At 35.4% G+C, this 12,878-nt stretch overlaps 1 pseudogene; it reads right to left on the bottom strand.

The window, feature by feature from the left end:
• LOC138070060 (transcription factor IIIA pseudogene) overlaps positions 1 to 12,160 on the bottom strand; it is a 30,461-nt pseudogene extending 18,301 nt beyond the window's left edge.
• Positions 12,161 to 12,878: the final 718 nt, after the last annotated feature.

Below are 12,878 nucleotides of genomic sequence, written 5' to 3'. Positions count from 1 at the left end.
AACTTAATTTTAATAGTATAGAAATATAATATCATAAGTAAAATTCTTTTTCTTTATCAGCTTCATTGTCTTTGCAATATGATCTCTTTTGTAGGATTGGTCCTTTCAAATGACCTAGAAACTGGATTGTTTAAAAATAAACAATGGCAATATAAGTACATGTGAAGGAGGTGAACAGTTGTATATATTTTAGAGAATTGATGCATAAAAATCTGTTTCAAATCCAAGATAAAAACAGAGTTATCTCTCTCAAAATGCTGTTCATATGTATGTATGGCTTTAATTTTTTATAATATAGGCATTATAATTTTTTTTTTACCAAAATGAATATTTTTGTTCTGTTTTGCTGTTATGCTTCGTTATCCTTTAAGACAGGAATCCCATAATAAGTGATTTCCACTTAATTAGGAAACAAATACAGGAATTTTCAGACTTGCACTCTGAAACTTCTGTCATGAGTCAGAGAAGAACAGAAGTACATTTGATCCCTTAGGAATACATAGGTTTACAACCAGACATACCTCATGATATTAAAACTTTTACAAGACCAAACTCCCGATGTATTACAAAGCAAATTTATATGTGCATTGTTCTTACCTTCCTACAGTTCACAATTGATCAGTAGAAATACATTTCAAAAGCAGAAAGTATAATCATTGTAAAAGCAGCTATTATTTAAGAATGATTAACATATAATTTTCTTTTAATAAAAGATTTTTTGAAGAAAAATGTATTCTTCTTGATGCTTTAGAAAAGTGCTAGGTACTTATTGAATAGATATGTTATGAAATCAATTGATAATATGCAAAACATACAATTTATTTTAAAACTATGATGTATATTAATTTATGGCATGGTGAATGTGATCCTAAAATGTACAGTTTGTTAAGTTTTGACAAATATATTCAGTTGTGAGTTCATGTCACATTAAGATTTAAAATATTTTTATAGCCCCCCAAATTTACCTGTGGCTTTTTCTATATTCTGTCCTTTCTCCATCCCCACCGTCCCTGGTAACAATTCATTTGTTTTCTGCCATAATTTTTTTTTTTTTTGTCTTTTCTATGGGTTTGTGCTAAGTTGCTTCAGTCTTGTCAGACTCTTTGCAACCCCATCGATTGTATGTAGTCTGCTGGGCTCCTCTGTCCATGGGAATTCTCCAGACTAGAATACTGAAGTGGGTTGCCTTGCCCTCCTCCAGGGGTTCCTCCCAACCCAGGGATTGAGCCACATCTCCTCTGTCTCCTGCGTTGGCAAGCGGGTTTTTTATCACTAGTGCAACCTAGGAAGCCCATCTTTTCTATAAAAAGTGGAAAATGAAAGTCGCTCAGTCATATCCAACTCTTTGTGACCCTGGGACTGTAGCCCACCAGGCTTCCCTGTCCATGGAATTCTCCAGGCAAGAGTAATGGAGTGGGTTGTCATTTCCTTCTCCAAGGGATCTTCCCGACCTAGGGATAGAACCTGAGTCTCCTGCATTGCAGGCAGATTCTTTACCACCTGAGCCACCAGGAAATTATCTTTTTGCAGATACAAGTTTTCATTTGGGGGGGTAAAAATCAGAAGTGGGCATGCTGGATTAAATGATAGGTAATATATTTAATTTCATAAGAAACTTCCAAACTGTTTTCCAAAGTTGCTTTGTAATTTTGCATTGCTACTATAAACAGGTGGGAATTTCAATTATTCCATATCCTTAAGAGCATTTGGTATAGTCTTTTTTAATTTTAAATCATTCTAAAAGAGATTAATGATATTATATTGTTTTGTTCATTTGCATCTCCTTAATGACTAATGGTATTAAGCATCTTTTAATATTGTTGTTTGTTAGTTCTAGATCTTATTTGGAAAAGTTTGTGTTTGGGTTGTGCTCTGTCTTTGTTGCAGTAGGCAGGCTTTCTCCAGTTGTGGCTAGCAGGAGCTCCTCTTCATTGCTGTGTGTGGCTTCTCACTTTGGTGGCTTCTCTCCTTGCTGAGCACAGGTTCTAGGCATGCGGGCTTCAGTAGTTGTGGCATATGGGCTTAAATGCTCTATGTGGAATCTTCCCAGATCAGGAAATGAATCCACGTTCCCTGTACCACCAGGAAAGTCCAACGTAAGTATTATTCTTCACATGTTGTAGTTTTAACTCTTCCACTTATGGCTATGTTCTCAATCACTCAGTCATATCTGACTCTTTGAGGCCCCATGGACTGTAGCCCACCAGATTCCTTTGTCCATTTAATTTTACAGGCAAGAATACTGGAGTGGGTTGCCACTTCCTACTCCAGAGGATCTTCCCAATCTAGGGATCAAACCCACTTCTCTTACTGCTCCTGCATTGCCAGGCAGATTCTTTACCACTGATGCCATCTCTCTTTTCAGTTAATTATTGTACTATAAATTATTTAAGGTAAGGATTGAGATTCATTTTGGGGGGCATTTTATTTGCAATTTTCCCATCATATGATGAAAAAGACTTTGCTTATTGAATTACATGGCCACTTTTATTGAAAATAAATCATAGGTGTGAGTTTTTTATGAGCTTTCTATTTTGTTGCTTTGTTATATTTTATGTAATTGCAAGTTAAAACCATGAAGTCTTGACCTCTATACATTTACAATAGGTCCAGAAATAGGAAGTATGATTTCTCTCTTCATTCTGTGTATGTATCATCTTAAATGGCAGAACAATATACTTAAAAATTATAAATCCACGACAGGACAGCACTAATAAGAAAAATAAAACAGAAAGAGTACCATCAGTTGTATAAAAACATTGAAAAAGTAATTGAGCATAATAAATGTAATATTAGTGGATTTTTAAGAAAGTTCTATTGAAGTTCTCCAGAGAAAGAGAATCAATAGAATATATTTAATGGAAAAGATAGATATATTTATATAAGATATGTATGTATATATGTATACACATACAAAGAGGGATCTAACTATGACATATATAGATATGTATCTATATATTTATAGATTTGATTAACTTGCATATAACTAAATATATTATAATTATATAATTATATTATGCATAATATATCTATATATAATGAGATTTATTATAAGGAATTGGTTCACATTGTTATGAAAGCTGAGAGGTTTTACAATTTGTCATTGCAAACTAGAGACCCAAGACAGTAATGGGATAGTTAGAAAGTCTTAGAACTGGAGAGTCAATGGTGTAGATTTCAGTTCAAGTCTGAAGGCCTGAGAACTTAGTAATGCTAGTGGCAGGTGAAGATTGATGTTCCAGCTCAACAGTCAGAAAGAGAACAAATGCAGGTTTCCTCTGCTTTTTTGTTATATTCAAGTCCTCAACAGAATAAGAAAATGCTCACCCAAACTTGGGAGGACAACTAGTTTACTCGGTTCACCACTTCATATGCTAATCTCTTCTGCCCTCACAGATCCACAAAAGTAATGTTTAAACAGATAGAATCTAGACATTTCATGGTCTGGCCAACTAACACATAAATGTAACCATCACAGAAGACTAAAGTAAGTCGTAGCAAACAAATATGGAAGAAAGAAAGTATTATCAAGATCAAAAAAAAGGTTAGTGATTCACAAAGATAAAAATCAACAAATACCAAAATTAAGAAAGGTCTCTGAAGTTCTAATCAAAATGGTTTATTAATCCCTACATTCAAAACACAGGTGGAGGCAAGAATATACAATGGATTAAAGACAGTCTCTTTAACAAGTGGTGCTGGGAAAACTGGTCAACCATTTGTAAAAGAATGAAACTAGAACACTTTCTAACACCATACACAAAAATAAACTCGAAATGGATTAAAGATCTAAACGTAAGACCAGAAACTATAAAACTCCTAGAGGAGAACATAGGCAAAACACTCTCTGACATAAATCACAGCAGGATCCTTTATGACCCACCTCCCAGAATATTGCAAATAAAAGCAAAAATAAACAAATGGGATCTAATTAAAATTAAAAGCTTCTGCACAACAAAGGAAACTATAAGCAAGGTGAAAAGACAGCCTTCAGAATGGGAGAAAATAATAGCAAATGAAGCAACTGACAGACAACTAATCTCAAAAATATACAAGCAACTTATGCAGCTCAATTCCAGAAAAATAAATGGCCCAATCAAAATATGAGCCAAAGAACTAAATAGACATTTCTCCAAAGAAGACATACAGATGGCTAAGAAACACATGAGAAGATGCTCAACATCACTCATTATCAGAGAAATGCAAATCAAGACCACAATGAGGTACCATTTCACACCAGTCAGGATGGCTGTAATCCAAAAGTCTACAAGCAATAAATGCTGGAGAGGGTGTGGAGAAAAGGGAATCCTCTTACACTGTTGGTGGGAATGCAAACTAGAACAGCCACTATGGAGAACAGTGTGGAGATTCCTTAAAAAACTGGAAATTGAACTGCCTTATGACCCACCAATCCCACTGCTGGGCATACACACTGAGGAAACCAGAATTGAAAGAGACACGTGTACCCCAATGTTCATCACACCACTGTTTATAATAGCCAGGACATGGAAGCAACCTAGATGTCCATCAGCAGATGAATGGATAAGAAAGCTGTGGTACATATACACAATGGAGTATTACTCAGCCATTAAAAAGAATACATTTGAATCAGTTCTAATGAGGTGGATGAAACTGGAGCCTATTATACAGAGTGAAGTACGCCAGAAAGAAAAACACCAGTACAGTATACTAACACATATATATGGAATTTAGAAAGATGGTAACGATAACCCTGCATGCGAGACAGCAAAAGAGACTCAGATGTACAGAACGGACTTTTGGACTCTGTGGGAGAGGGAGAGGGTTAGATGATTTGGGAGAATGGCATTGAAACATGTATAAAATCATATAAGAAATGAATCGCCAGTCTAGGTTCAATGCAGGATACAGGATGCTTGGGGCTGGTGCACTGGGATAACCCAGAGGGATGGTATGGAGAGGGAGGTGGGAGGGGGATTCAGGAGTGGGAACTCATGTACACCCATGGTGGATCCATGTTGATGTATGGCAAAACCAATACAGTATTGTAAAGTAAAATAATAATAATAAAGAAAGAAACACAGGTGGAAATCAATTTCAATAATATTAATAGGTCTCCAATATCAACATATATACACATTTTCACTACAATGTAATGTAGTATAATTTTGACTACATGTAGAAAAGAACCTAAAGACAGTGGCTTTATCTATATAAAAAAATTTTTTTTACCTATATAAAATTTTTCCACATAACAAGATATCAGATGAAAGGAGTTTCCAGTGGTTCATTGATAATATGAGGTATTTTCACATCTATGACTTTTGGTTGATCCTCTTGGTCAAAGGAGAACTGACAGTCATTTAAGCGGGATGGATAGTTGAAAAGTAGGCTTCTCCTCAGAATCTGTATTTTCATCTAAGAAGAAAACACATTTTCAAGCATATTGTTGATCAATGTTTGGCTGAATCCACAGATGGGAAACCTGTGAATATAGAAGGCTGACTGTACTCTTGGATTCAACATCTAAAAAAGGGAGGGTGAGGAAACAGGATTGGACAGAGGGTGAAATCGGGCTTCAGTGCAGGTACATGAAGGCATCTTCTGATCCATAAGTAGCTTTGGAAATGAAATAACCTTTTCAGAGTTCCCAAGTTGGGGTGAAGATTCTGGACTTTCTTACATTCAAGCTGATCAAGCATTAAATGAAGGCTCTGCTGGAAAGAGGACTGACCTGTGATGAGATGTCTGTCTTGAGCCAAAGCAATTCTCAAGGAGAGGTAAGGTGTTGATTCTCAACTTCAATAACCAAAAGTTAAAAAAAAAAATACATGAAAAAAATTTAACATTTAATTATAGAGTATGTTAATATATCTTATTTGCTTAAGTATCATCTTTAATTTACTCTCATTTTCTCAGTTGATATTTACAGGATTCTCCTCTTTACCAAAATGGGAATTTAGAATCTACTGCTTCCCTCACCCCATGACCATATTGTTCCAGTTTTACTTTCTACGTATATTTTGAATTTGATCTTTTATCCTTATAACTATTATGCTAGTTCAGGGTATAGTTATTACAATTCTGTACTACTGTAATAGTTTCCTAACCAGTCTCCTTAGTTATAGTCTAACTCTTGTTTTTCTCAATTATATTTTCTAAATATGTATTAAAATCATCCATGCTAATTTGACCACATCAATTTTAGACTTAAAGTTCCTCATTGGAATGATGATTCTTACAAGATGACATATAAATTCTCTAGCATAACCAGTCAAAGTGTTCATTTCCTGGCCTCTCTGCTTGTCATCAACTTCTTCTATGTGACCGCTTTCATTTTCCACAGTTTAAATTTCAGCAATAAAATCCTCTATGATCCACCTCCCAGAATACTGGAAATAAAAGCAAAAATAAACAAATGGGATCTAATTAAAATTGAAAGCTTCTGCACAACAAAGGAAACTATAAGCAAGGTGAAAAGACAGCCTTCAGAATGGGAGAAAATAATAGCAAATGAAGCAACTGACAGACAACTAATCTCAAAAATATACAAGCAACTTATGCAGCTCAATTCCAGAAAAATAAACGGCCCCATCAAAAAATGGGCCAAAGAACTAAATAGACATTTTTCCAAAGAAGACATATGGATGGCTAACAAACACATGAGAAGATGCTCAACATCACTCATTATCAGAGAAATGCAAATCAAGACCACAATGAGGTACCATTTCACACCAGTCAGAATGGCTGTGATCCAAAAGTCTACAAGCAATAAACGCTGGAGAGGGTGTGGAGAAAAGGGAACCCTCTTACACTGTTGGTGGGAATGCAAACTAGTACAGCCACTATGGAGAACAGTGTGTAGATTCCTTAAAAAACTGGAAATTGAACTGCCTTATGACCCAGCAATCCCACTGCTGGGCATACACACTGAGGAAACCAGAATTGAAAGAGACACGTGTACCCCAATGTTCATCGCACCACTGTTTATAATAGCCAGGGCATGGAAGCAACCTAGATGTCCATCAGCAGATGAATGGATAAGAAAGCTGTGGTACATATACACAATGGAGTATTACTCAGCCATTAAAAGAATACATTTGAATCAGTTCTAATGAGGTGGATGAAACTGGAGCTGATTATACAGAGTGAAGTAGACCAGAAAGAAAAACACCAGTACAGTATACTAACACATATATATGGAATTTAGAAAGATGGTAACGATAACCCTGTATGCAAGACAGCAAAAGAGACACAGATGTAAAGAACAGACTTTTGGACTCTGTGGGAGAGGGAGAGGGTTAGATGATTTGGGAGAATGGCGTTGAAATAAGTATACGATCACGTAAGAAATGAATTGCCAGTCTATGTTCGATACAGGATACAGGATGCTTGGGGCTGGTGCACTGGGATGACCCAGAGAGATGATATGGGGAGGAAGGTGGGAGGAGGGTTCAGGATTGGGAACTCATGTACACCCGTGGTGGATTCATGTCAACGTATGGCAAAACCAATACAGTATTGTAAAGTAAAATAAATAAATAAAATATAAAACAACAACAACAACAAAAAACAGACTTATGGTTGCCAAAGGAGTAGGGGGGTAGTGGGAGATATAAATTAGGAGGTTGGGATTAGCATATATACACTACTATGCGATGGCATCCCACCCCAGTACTCTTGCCTGGAAAATCCCATGGGCGGGGGAGCCTGGTGGGCTGCAGTCCATGGGGTCGCAAAGAGTCGGACACGACTAAGCGACTTCACTTTCACTTTTCACTTTCATGCCCTGGAGAAGGAAATGGCAACCCACTCCAGTGTTCTTGCCTGGAGAATCCCAGGGACAGGGGAGCCTGGTGGGCTGCCTTCTACGGGGTTGCACAGAGTCGAACACGACTGAAGCGACTTAGCAGCAGCAGCAGCAGCAGCAGCAGCAGCATGTATAAAATAAACAACAAGAACCTACTGTATAGCACAGAGAATGATACTCAATATTCTGTAATAACCTATAAGGGAAAAGAATCTGAAAAAAGAAAAATATATATATACATATATGTATACATATACATACAGTATGATTATACAGTGATAATCAATGTATAATCAATTATACCATGATACATATAGTGTTATGTATATGCATACATATGTATGTGTGTGTATATATATATATATATATATATATAGCTGAATCACTGCTGTATACCTGAAACTAACAGGAGGTTGTAAATAAACCATACTTCAATAATAAATAAATGAAATAAAGTAAAACAAAAAAAAATGCATGATATGGAGTAAAACTTTTAGATAAATAAAGTTGTTTAAAAATTAAAAAAAAAAAAACCTTCATGCAGTTACTCACACATGCCATGCTCTGTCTAGATTCTGTTCTTTCCTCCATGTATATCACTGCTGCTTGAATGTAAATAGACATAAATCATATGTGCTTAATACAGTCTAGGGAAAGATATAGAGACAGGAAAATAACTTTCTGAATCCATTTATTTTTAATTTTGGTGAATACTTTAAAAGTTAAGATGCACCTTTTGCCCTGGTTGTATCTTCATAAGTAATAGAAAGTAATCTCTGAGTTTTAATTTTTATGTTTTACTTTAAAATGTTTTTGCTTAGTTTCAGGGACAGACTAGAGAAAAATTATGCATAGAGAAATTTATTTGAATTGATTCTAACTTTAAAACTTGTAGCAAATTCTTAGTAATTCATAAATAAAGAGGGTGCTGAATCTTCATATTAATCCCAAACATCCCTTTCTTATTAAATCTCAAGAGATAGCACACAATTTTCAAACAGAAGGCAATTTAGCCCTTTTTGTGCTTAGAATATTACCCATCACTTTGGATAGGCAGGCTTCCTTAATTGCTTTGTTGCAAAAACAATTTATGTGCTTTTTTAATGAGTTTAATTTTCTTTTAAGTTTTTCTTATAAAAACATGCAGCATGGTAAAATCAAATAAATTATCCACATAACCAACTCTATTCTTTCTTCTTCTATCAATAACACTAAATCCCTCAAGAATCAGACTCAGCAAGACATGTTGTATAGAAAAATCATATGTTGGTAAAAAATTCAAAAAAGAAAAAATTACTACCTCTATTATAAATCTCTCCCTTCTTCTCTTGAATTGTCATTGTAAATAAAGCAATTCTCTAAACCTAAATTGTAAAGATTATGGCCTGAAACACTACTAAAGATAACTGAGTTTATAGTGTGTATATGAAGCATTTTCATAGCTAACTTCAGAGAAATTTTCTTTTTAAAAACCATGGACATCTTTCAACTGACAACAAAAATGTTTTGGTTTCTTTCATTTTCATTCCGAAGTAGCCATAATTGGGAAAGAAAACATTGGGCATGGGATACAAAAGAGGCCCATGATATTAAACTACTTGACTGATCCCACTTAGATACTATTTATAGCACAGGAATTTAGCTAGTCGTGTCCACGTCTTTGTGACGGTAGCCCACAGGCTCCTCTGTCCATGGGATTTCCCAGGTGAGAATACTAGAATGAGTTGCCATGCCCTCCTCCAGGAGATTTTCCTGGCCCAGGGATGTAACCTGCATCTCTTATTCTCACATTGGGTGAGTTCTTTACCACTAGCACCCCTGAAAAACCCTGTCTGATGCATACTATACTCAGAAATGTCTACTGGAGTTGGAAAAATTAATACAGATACTCCAGTTGACCAAGGGATACTAATGTGCATTTCTTTTCATGAGAAAATGACATCCGAGATCACCATTGGCAGAGCTTGTTAAACTGTTTTGTTGTCACACTGAACACATGAGTATGCTTGCATATCCAAGCTTTAGCTTTCACTTAGGGGCTATACAGTCCTGTACTTCCTTTCGACATTAAAGTCTTACAGTGGGCTGGGAAATGTAACACTTTGATGTTGGAGTTTGCTAAATAGATCTCTGGGGTGCTGCCTAAACACTTTCTTTCTCCATCCTACTCCTGCCAAAAGCTTTTTTTTTTTTTTTTTCAGGACAGCAAGTCATGCATCTCAAATGGCATGTTCCTTGATCTCCTTCCAAAGTGAATGAGGGCAGACATTAAGCTTCTGAAATGACTTATTAGGGATCTCTCCTTCTGAACTGGCCACTTTCAGTGGAGCTCACAGTCCACTAACAAATCTTATTACACTCGGTAGATTAAAGCAAACCCAGGAAACTGAACAAAATGGCCCTCTTTGTGACATTTACTAGTACTGGTTTTATGATCCTTATTTAATATAAAAGCTCAGACAGCTTTTGCTTCAGAGCAGATGAAATGACTGGTTCAAGCTGCTAGCATTAAAACAAAGAGTGATCACATTTCCCATATAAATCAGGATTAAGTGGTCTCTACACCTTGTAGGGAATAAGAAGGCCACTAATGACTACCATGGGTTCCATGTGGTGGCCATGTTTCTAAGCAGAGGAACTACAGCCTGGGTAAAACAAGTTATCACTTGATAGATTCTGAAACAGATCCAAAAATAGTCCCTGAAACTTCTGGAAACAATGCTGGTAAACAGGTAGGTTTGACATTCAGCAAAAGAGTTAACTAAACAAAGACATCACACACACACACACACACACACACACACACACACACACACACACACCATAATTAAAGTAGAAAGTTTAGTCCTAAAGCAATTTTTGAAGAATAGGACACAAAAATTTTTAAGAATACCCAAAAGTAATTTGTACTAAAATAATGTACAAGCCAGTATCAAAGGCTCTCTACATCTATTTGCCTTAATGTAAAAATATATTTAACAATATATTTCTTAATCCCTATATTAGAATTTACACTTTGTGAATGCAGTATTTTATCTTTCTATACACTATTGGTGTTATATTGTGCTATTTCAAGAATCAAAATGACAGAACTAAAGATGGCTAATTTTAAACGTTCTTTCCTGTTATAAAGCAGATGAGCAGTTATTCATTGCATGCACTGTTCATTCAAACAGGAATCAAATAATCATGACCAGCGGTAAATATCCCCACTCTTTAAAGTGAAATTTGATTGTCATCTGAAATTTGGTCATTGTATGATTCTTCGTCTTTATTCACATTACTTTATGTAACTTCAAAGAATTTAAACACATGTCTGTGCTTATCCTAGATGAATGAAAACTTGCTTTTCTCTGCTTCCTAGTCCTCAATGAGACTGGTTAGAGAAAGTCAAAGTGGGGGTGAGAGATGCTATTACTGTAGATCCACGATCAAAACACTGTCTAAATTTTGTTTCCCAGTTACCTTGACTTTGTTTCTTTCCTTGCTTATTAATTAAGTTATGAAGTGGGACTAACAACAATAGCAACAACGAAAACAGAAACAGAAACCTCATCACAATTGAAGCATCACCTGATTGAAATCTACTAACAACTTTGCCATGAAATAATTCATTGAATTGGCACAATTCATTCTCATTTCATCTGTATTTCCCTCTCTTTAAAATAGTTTTGAATGGAGTAATTTCTCTTTGGTAAAAATATAAGAGATATAGTTCTTTCTTCTGCCTCTTAAATTTTCCTCTCAGACAGGCTTGTATTTTTGTTCTTCATCTTGAAAGGCTTCTTCTCTCTAAATTAATGATCTGTGTGTGCCTGCTGCTTTTACTTTACAATTGTTTTGAGTGAGGAGAGAATACAGAAAAGCAAAGACATGCTTTCTTCTCCTCTCATTTGAAGGGCTTGCCATGAATTATTTTGAAATATCAGACTCACAGAGAAGCATGAATCATGCCAAGTGTAATATAATGTAATTTTTTACATCACTCATTCGTTCATTCATTCAACAAATATTGATTGAGAATCTTCTATTTGACAAGTATTTTCTGTATGCTGGGGATATAAAAATACAATATCATACTCAAGTAACTTAAAAAGTCTAAAGGCAAAAAATTTAAATAAATCAAAAATGTAAAGAAATTTGGCTCAAAGACAAAAGTTTGCTGTGTATACCATAGGAGCACAGAGGCTTGCAGGGAACATCTACAAAAGCCTTGGGGTAAATAAGCAAGAGGTTACCATACATACATGCATACACACACACACACACACACACTTCATGTGACCATTAGATATTTAAGTAAACTAAATTTCTGGATTATTTCTGAAGCCAGGTTGCCTGGGTAAACACCCTTACCTTTGCTGTGGCCATGCTCCATACCCAAGATTTGTCACCTGTAAAACATTTTATTTTATTTTTATTTATTTATTTATTTTACCTGTAAAACATTAAAAAAAAATAGTACTAATATAACAAGGTTGTTGAAAGTATTAATGAAAAAATACACAGCATGTACTTTGAATAGATCCTGGCGTGTAGTAAGCAATCAACAAATGTTAGCAGCTACTACTTTTGTAATCCTGCTTTGTGTGACTGGACTTCCCTGGTGGCTCAGATGGTAAAGAATCTGCCTGCAATGAAGGAGATCTGGGTTCAATCCCTGGATTTGGAAGATCCCCTAGAGAAGGAATGGCTACCCACTCCAGTATTCTTGACTGGAGAATTCCATGGACAGAGGAGCCTGGCAGACTACAGTCCATGGGGACGCAAAGAGTCAGACACGACTGAGCAACTAACATACTTCACACTTTCTGTGACTAAAGAGAAATATGTATTGATTTTAAAAACAATGAGATCATGTTGATACACAACATATTTGCTAAAATATAAAATATCTCCCAAGATAATTACTGTGAACAATATGTTTACCTAGATTCATTTAGAAAATTATTCAGTGTGCTTTTACTTGTCTGTATATGCATATGTTTAAAACATATTGACATTTTATATATTAAGGAGTCTTATTTCACTTACCAAATTACTGTAAACTTCATCTCAAGGTAATACATTTTCAACATTTTTGTTGATA

Source organism: Capricornis sumatraensis, chromosome 2 (assembly GCF_032405125.1).
Source record: "Capricornis sumatraensis isolate serow.1 chromosome 2, serow.2, whole genome shotgun sequence".
Taxonomy (NCBI): domain Eukaryota; kingdom Metazoa; phylum Chordata; class Mammalia; order Artiodactyla; family Bovidae; genus Capricornis; species Capricornis sumatraensis.
The sequence above is the reverse complement of the archived record's forward strand: the minus strand, read 5'-3'. Positions and strand labels throughout refer to the sequence as shown.